This window comes from Lolium perenne, chromosome 4 (assembly GCF_019359855.2).
Source record: "Lolium perenne isolate Kyuss_39 chromosome 4, Kyuss_2.0, whole genome shotgun sequence".
Taxonomy (NCBI): domain Eukaryota; kingdom Viridiplantae; phylum Streptophyta; class Magnoliopsida; order Poales; family Poaceae; genus Lolium; species Lolium perenne.
In genome coordinates, this window is record NC_067247.2 from 372,782,341 (window position 1) to 372,790,757 (window position 8,417).

Below are 8,417 nucleotides of genomic sequence, written 5' to 3' on the forward strand. Positions count from 1 at the left end.
ATGCGCCAGGCCAAGCCTTCGTCGAGTACGGCGATGACACACCCCCGACGTGGAAGGCGGAATAGCAAACTCTCAATCTAATGCCTGGCGGGTGGCGGCGGAAATACATGACGAGGCGGGGCAAACCAGGTGACGGGCTGTCGAAGAACTGAATGGGTGCAGCGGCGGCCATGATCTCTTGCCGTCTTGCGACGGCTCCGCGCCTGGGGTCTCTGCCTACAGACCAATAATCTATGGAGAATTCATGGATGTTATATACATCGTTCTATTCGTGGGTCCGACCCGATTTTGTGGAAATAAAAATAAGGTGACTCTCGTGATAAGCCAATGGTTCCAGCTGACGCCGGAGATGGTGGCGAGGCTGGACTGCGAGTACTCCGGAACGTCGGTTTGGTGTGTGGATTGAAGAAACCAGAATTAGTGAACTTGCATTACTTCTATAAATGTTCAAAGACTACCCTCTCAACCAGGGGTCTGAAGGGGCAAACGAATCTGGGTCGTTCAATCAGGTTGCAACAGTAAATCTCAAGTCCCACTTTTCACCACAGCCATTCGATCGGTGAATATTTTTCTCACTTGTTTAGTTTCCGACTAAGTCAGTGACGCATGGGGCCAGCTACGTGCGGGGGCCGACTGCTGGAGACTGCGACGCTGCTCGTTTCGTGTCACCTTTTTTCGCGTCCGCGGTGAAACCCTAGATCGAGAAAAGCAAGCAGCCAATCCCCCCTTCCTAGAGCCCAGCACCATTCTCCTCTCCTCTCCCCCGCAGTGAAAACCAGATCGAGTCGTGCTGCATCCTGCCGGCGGCCGTGCGGCTCGGGGATGGCGGGATTTGGCGCGGGGGAGACCAGAAGCAGCGACGACGCATCGACCGGCAGCGGCGACGACACATCCGCGGCTCCGATTCCCCTGCCAGTGCGGCGGCGGGGAGCGCGCGTTGAGCGACGCCGGCCGCAGGCGACGCACGCCGAGCTGGCGACGACGATCTTCTGCGTGGCCCAAGTTGCGGCGTCGAGTTTGGGTGTGGGGAGGCTGAGGAGTTGGTGCGGGCCGTCAGGGGAGAGCGCGGGGATGAGCAAGATGAGGGAGCGCAGGACGCGGCCGAGCAGCACCGGCCGGAAAGAGGCGCTGCAGGAAAGGGTATCGGCGGAGGGCGGCGCCGCGCCGGTGGCAGGGCTGCGCGCCTAGCGGCGGCGACGGCTGGAGACGGCGTTCGGCGCGTCGAGGATGGCCACCGCTGAGCCACCCCGGGGCTGACCACCGCACGTGCTCGTGCTCCCAGGCGAACCAGTGGGAGCCAGGAGGCGATTTTTTCGCCGATAAGGGCGTCGATGCTAATGCGGCGAGCTCGTGGTGGAGAGCTCAATGCCGCTCAGGAGGACGATTTGGTTGGCAGCCGGCCTCGTTTGGAGGAGCGGCCGGCCTCGCCCGGAGGAGGGGGACAAGGGTCGTGGCGGCGGCGCCCGAGGCCGCGTGAAGCAGCAGGAGGTTAAGGTCAAGGCAGTGGCGATGGTGCTTGCCCCGGCGGACCCGAAGGAGGAGGCGCGCGATTTGCCTCCATGGTCTGACTTCTCCCTCCTTTCCTTAGGTTTTGGTGGGGCGGCGCATTTGGAGGAACTCCGGGAGCTCTGCTGGTGGCGGCGGTTGGAGTGGGTGGGGCGGCAGAAGCGAGCAGGACGGGAACGGTTGGCTGTCTGCCTGTCCCGTGCACGGCGGGGTGCTGCGTGACAGCTGCAGCAGGTGATTTTTTTCCATTTGGTTTTTGCAAATGGGCTCCTCTTTCTGATTCCTCTTCCTCCCCACTTTTATTTTGCTTCTAGGGTTTGGTCGTCCAGCAGATTCACCGGCAGGGAAAGCAATCACCATTGGTATTCGTGGACTCCATGGCTGGCACAGGTATCCTCCCCTTACCTTTCTCTTTATTTCTAGATTTTTAGATGGACTCGTCTTGATCTGAGATGTTACCTTGTGGTATTGTTCTTCCCTTTTTATCGTAGGATGTGATTCCTTCCTCCTTTTCTCTTTCTCTTTATTTCTAGATTTTTAGATGGATTTGTCTTAATCTGAGAAATTACCTTTCTTGCCTTTTTCCACGATGTGAACTTGGAAGCACGTTCATAGACCTGACAGGTTGATTGACGATGTTAGGTTGTCTCATATGATTCAAATTTGCTAATGATTTTTGGGTTTGGTGGCGGGAGATTCCTATGCTGGTGGTGACAATTACCAGCATTGGTGCAGGAGGATTCAGTAGTTGCCTCTGTTGTAGTTGAATCTTCCTCCGCTTTATTATTTGTCGGTCGAAGATGGCGGCCTGCAGGCTGATGTAAGTTTTTTCTTTTGTGCACACCAGCTCTCAATAGTACAAACGGCCGGTGAGAGCATCAAGAGGAGTGTCGCCGACGGCCAGCACCGATCGAAACCCCACGGGGAGAGGCGACATGGGACCTCCTTCCCCGATCTGCTTCAGCTCGCAGGTGCGGCCTCCATCTGGCTCTCTCCCCTCACTGGTTGATTTGATTATTAGAATAATGCGGATGAGATGTATTTGTGAAAATTCTTCTCACACTTGAACATGTTAATAGATGACTCAGGAAAGGCGGGATTTAGAAGCAACATCATGGAGGTTGCATGCTGGCCAGAGATTTGGAGGCAGCGTCGTGGAGGTTGCAAGCCAGCCATGGATTTGGATGCGGTGTCTAGGATTTAGTTGGCAGTCTTGGCACAAGGTCAGAGAAGAGTTATCCAGGCTCCCATTTGACATAGCTGACCTCCATCTCTCCCCGTGGGAGCATCATCTTATTTTTTTCAGCTGGCCTTCCCCACACTGACTCCTTCTGATTCCTTCCTCCCTAATTTTATTTTATTTCGTAGTTAGAATTTGGATATCCAGGAGATTCACCGACAGGCGACAGCGACAACAACCACCTTTGGTCTTCGTGGACTCCATCGCTGCCCCAGGTTTGCTCATCCTCTTCTCTCTTTTCCATGTTTATTCTCATGTGCTCTGTCCAACTCCATATGCTATTTCTCAAATATGTGTGCCCTCTCGTTAGGCTATGCAATCCAGGAAGGTTGGAGAAGAAACTGCAAGTAAATTACCACAATATATGGTTGTCATCCTCCCTTAACTCAGGTTTGTCTTTTTTGCATATATTGTGGTTTCACCATAAGCCAGACATGTAAATTCCCAATATCGAAATAGGGTAGCCCTCGAGTTCACACTATTTTCTGAAACTGTCAATTCTAATGTTTTTGCATCTGGATATATGTTCTGGGCTTTAAAAAAAAATCAGGCTCTATCATAGATACCCTCTGAATTTCAGTCCTACTTCCATCACTGCTGCTCACTGCGTTTTGAGGACAATCCAGACTATCAACATATGAGAATTCAGATTGCAGCAACATTTTGTGTCTAATTAATTTGTTTTATCAAGGATCTTTTCTTGTTGCAAATAAAGTATCTCTGCAGTGTGGTATAGTAGCTGTCATCTTGAGTCATCTGTCTCTCTTTGCAGTTAAATTTACGTACAATCCGAGGTTGTGGCCCTGCGATGTGCTTGAGTGCTTCACACGAACTTCCTCCACCTATGAAACTGCTTCAATGCATAAAAGTCTACTATACGAGTGCCCGGATGGCGAGAAGGTAGGCTTCCAGCTAATATTAGTGGCATGATAAGGTAAAGCATATAAGCCTTTCTTTGGCTTCGTCTTTGCTTATCAAAATATGTTATTCCTCAGGATGACAAGCTCCTTTTTTCCTTGTGCATCAAGCATGATCGACCCACAGATAATCTGCAAGGCATTTTCTTCAGACAAGTAATTCCCTGACTACAGACCAACAACTCCTGGGAATTATAAGGAAGTGTTGATAGACTCCTTCTTTTTTGAAAGTAACATATATGATACCAAACTTGTTTCCTGCATGATTTATTATTCATTTCATTATGTGACTTCAGCACGTCAATTTGTATTTACTTGATCCATCATTTGTGGTCCTTGGTTCTTTCTGTAACTTATTACACTATTATTTATCTGGCTGCTGGCTTCGTGTATTCTGGTTATTGATGTTAGCCTATATTTTTTGTAATGTCTCAAGTTTTGTCATGTCTTTCACTAGCCCATAAATTATTATTTGTCTCTAGGTGCTGAAATCTATACAATATGGTTAGAAAAATAAAGTATTATATGTGGACTTACTATCTCCTCTCCTATTTTGTAAATTTGGTCCTTTCTTTTCGTACCCTTTTATTATTATTTTTGTGTAGATAATGGTCTCAGCAGTATAAAAAAGCTGATTCATTGCTTCAGCTGATTCATTGCTTTAGCTGTTGTTTGTTGTTGATAGATGTAGCTGCTGGTACACAGTACAAGCAACTTTCCCCAGCTGTTATGAATGTGCCTTCCCATTTAATTTCTGGATCAAAAAGGAGGATAAGGATTCAAGAACCATAAATTCACTTGAATAGCAGAATAGGATTATGACCCCTAAAAAGAAACTGAGGGAAAAAATGGATCTTGACTAAATTCTAAAGCAAAGCTACTGCAAAATTTTAATTAACTAAATATACTTGATAGCAAACAAAAAAAGGCTTCTTCAGATGATGGGCTTAATTTAGTCAAGTGGACTTATTTAGTCAAGTGGACAGTAGTATTACAGTTCCCAAATCTGCAACACAAAACCTTTCTTCAGATAATGGACTTTATTTAGTTAACTGTATACCATTAATTGCTTCAGCCGTTGTTAGTAAAATTCCTGGTCACTTAAAAATGATGGTTTGCCTACTTATAGATGTGCTTTTGATCGTCTAGCAAGTAGTACTTTCCATAGTTGCTTGCTGCTGAGCCCTTAGTATGCCGCACATGGAACTGTTCCCTTGCCCTCTTACATTGGTATAGGTGTACAGGTAGCTTGTATTTTGCAGGTTATAGGGGTTCCTTCTTGCTGCTGTGTGAAACAGAATAAAAGGTCCGTTGAAGTAGTTCGATGCTGTGAAATTTTGTCTGCTTATACTGCCCAATCAGCTGATTGCCTGCTAAAAAATTCCACCTTATCCATAAGTTTGGTGTGGGATATCTAATCAAGAAAAAAAACTAGGTGGGTGCCATTTCTTAGAATGTATTTAGTGGGAGGGTCATGCTTTTGCTTTTACGTACTAGATGTTATGAATGGTCAGGACATGCTCGTCCCAAGCATGAATGTTGTAAATCACCCCTTCCACCTACATTTTATCCTCTATTATGTCCACTATTATAGTCAGCTGCCTCCCCTGGTCATGCACGTTTCTTATAGTGTGAGTCATGCATTCATTTCTTGATCAAGATGATGATTCTGTGAAGAGTTGGTCTTGCTCATGTTTGTCAATGGATGAAGCACGCCGATTTGTTTGCTTTGGGATATTGCTATCCACCTGCCATCAGAAGATGGTGCTGCAGTGTTTGATGATATTTCTCGTATTGATATCATCACTCAAACTTAGATATGCTTCGGCAAGTAATTTACTTTATGAGCTTCTATTAGAATTAACTTAAGGATGCCATGTCCTGTTCTTCTAATAATGTGTAACTATAGTTGTTCATGATCACATACATCACTTTTATTGTGCATTTTACTATTTCAGTAATTGGTTGTGACACTATTCCTGCAATGCTTAGGTTAATATGAACCAAATCATGTACTTATCTGCTATTAAGTGCTTGATACACAGGCATAACTATTACAGTATGATGTATAGTTTACATTGTAGGAGAAAGGTGAAGGCAACACAATGGCTATTTTCAACTACTTATCTGCTATTTCATTTCTTAACCATCAGATTTAATATTTTTGTTTCATAGGAACTTATCTTTTATCATAAATTTGTTCGTGGAAGGCAATCAGTAGAACTTCTAGATGAAGATAGGCTTATCCTTCAGGTATACTTATCTCATACATGTTATCTGAGATAAAGAAAGAATGTTTTTAATAGTACCAGGTCCATGGTTTGAAAAAGTTCCCACCTTGACCCTTGTTGGTTCTTCCTATTACGCTAGACGTTATCTTGAGTAAATTGCTAAGAAAATATGTAGAGCTGGGGTAGTTCTTATACACCACAACTGGGGTGGTACTGCACCATTTTGTTCTTTTTCTTGAATTCTAAGTACATTATTTCTTCCGTGCTCTCTCCAGGGCGAGTTTACTGAAGTGCGCATACGCTAGAAGGCAGTGATGCAAGAGGCAGTTAGTTTGCTGGGTGGAATAGAGCCGATTTATAGCAGCGAAGCATCTTTATGGGATCAGTGTAGTTATTTTTCTTAGGTATACAAAGATGTTGTTTAGAACCTCAAAAAACATAAGACCTATAATGTCGAGCTACTGCTTTCACGCCAGTGGAATTGATCGGCTATATTGGTGATGCTGAATGTAGAGAACCAAATCATCTCCCTCTCCTCTAGACCGTGTATGTCCCTCTGAACTCATCCCCTCCTCTTCATGGATCAGAACCATCTTAATTTGTTTTTTTTATCTTTTCAGTTGGCATACTACAGTCATGGTAGTTGAATTTTATTGCTTCAATGGATGATGTCTTTGCCAAATATTGGGGTGATCGGCGGCGGCTGACGGTGCATTGTAAGTGAACCCTACAGTATGTAATTTTGGCCATGTCAAGACCGTCTCAACTAATGACTGAACTTTATTATACTGACATCTCTTTTCTATCATCTATATGGTGGCATTTTATTATACTAACACATAATTGTTTAATAAATTGTGGGCATTAAGCAAGAGTGTATTACTAAAATTACAGATTACTGTCTTTTTCAGTTATGCAGTAGATAGGTTCCCAGTTAAGTTTTGTTGGATATGTTTTCAGATTGATGTGTGGGAGAACGTTTTTAATTTACCTAATGATTTTTATTTCCTGTACTCTTCTAATTCATTTTGATGATTTGATTGAGTAACTACTTTGTGTTCATGTTGGTTTCACATAATCCTTATGATTATTCGGTATGCTGCTGACTGTTTGCTTTGCTTACGTCTTTCTTTTTCTTTGGTAATGGTGTGTGTATGTAGGGGCTCATTGTTTCTCGATTTCGGATGTCATAGGGAGTACACCTCTTGTGTGAATTTACTATCGCCAGGTTGTGTGTCTAAATCAGCGTTGGTGCTTTGTTCCTTCCTTATCTGTTACACGCCTGCTGCTCCTACAGCTGGCGTTCAGTTTACCTTCTCTGATCCAAAGTGCTTTTGTGTAGGAGTCAGCGTTGATTGCAACAATGTTAAGTGATGGGGCTTTCAGTTCTAGACCTGGGGAAGGGGCCTCAGGATGCATTGCTCGTGATCAGATGCGTCAATTATTTGCTGCGAAGGCCATATCTGGTACCCGAAGGCAGCTAATGCCCTCTCTATGGAGGCTCATGCTATTCGAGATGGTGTGATTCTGGCTAGGGATCGGAAGGTGATCATGGAAACTGCTTGTCTGGTGCTCTCAAAGCTGTTGAACATCATGGAAACTGATTCTCTGCTGCTCTCAAAGATGTTGAACAATGGTAACTTTAAGCGTTCAGAAATTGCATATATTATCTATGGTGTAATGGAGCTTAGCCAGGATTTTTCTGGGTTCTGTGTTGTTTTTATTCGTAGAGCAGGCAATGATGCTGCACATCTGTGTGCTCAATACTTTGTTAAGGAAAGGCAAAGGTGCATTTGGACCGAATATGCACTGGTTTATCTGTAATTGCCTTTCCGTTGATTGTAACCCTGTTGCTATGCAATGAAAAGCTCCTTAATCGTGTTTTTTTTGTATATCTGTACCGTATGATGCAATGAAAAGCTCCTTAATCGTGTTTTTTTGTATATCTATACCGTATGACTGTGTAATCGGTTCATCTTGCTTCCGGGCAGATACTGAAGCATATTTCACAAAGTAGCTTTTGATGCCACCAGCATATGCTTAGCTGGTTTTGTAGCTTATGAACCGGACTGAGTAGACTACTCGGTCTAAATGCTTCCTTAGTACCATGGCCAGTTACCTATGGGTAACTAACGGAGGACCTGACATGTGCCTTGCCATTTAAATCCAATAAATCTCAGTCATATATAACAATATCGTATAAAACTTAAGATTATAATACAGTCTCACTTTTGCCTTTGCGCCGGGTGCAACGGGTCATTGGTTTGCTGTCATAATGCCCATCAATCTGAATTATCCAGGAAATAATTGAGGAGAAACAAAGCATTTCTCTTTGTCATTGGTTTGCTGTCTTGAACTTGGTTGCTAATACAGCTCGCAAGTGGATGTACTTCTCCATTGTTTGTTTACCCTTGACTCAAAAGATTGTGGTATTCCCAACCTTGTGTGGATGTAGATTTTAGGGTTTAAGGTTAGAGTGGACAAGTGATTGTTCTTCTCTTCTTTTGTGTATACTGGTAGATC

The 8,417-nt window shown here is 44.4% G+C and overlaps 2 long non-coding RNA genes across 2 annotated transcripts; both read left to right on the forward strand.

The window, feature by feature from the left end:
* The first annotated feature begins 1,600 nt into the window (after positions 1–1,600).
* LOC139830235 (uncharacterized) lies at positions 1,601–3,381 on the forward strand. Its single transcript, XR_011742231.1, has 5 exons — positions 1,601–1,896; positions 2,354–2,477; positions 2,586–2,961; positions 3,057–3,136; positions 3,297–3,381. It is a non-coding gene; the product is annotated as an uncharacterized lncRNA (long non-coding RNA).
* Positions 3,382–6,665: 3,284 nt separating this feature from the next.
* On the forward strand, positions 6,666–7,780 carry LOC139830236 (uncharacterized). The gene is made up of 2 exons (XR_011742232.1): positions 6,666–7,122; positions 7,237–7,780. It is a non-coding gene; the product is annotated as an uncharacterized lncRNA (long non-coding RNA).
* Positions 7,781–8,417: the final 637 nt, after the last annotated feature.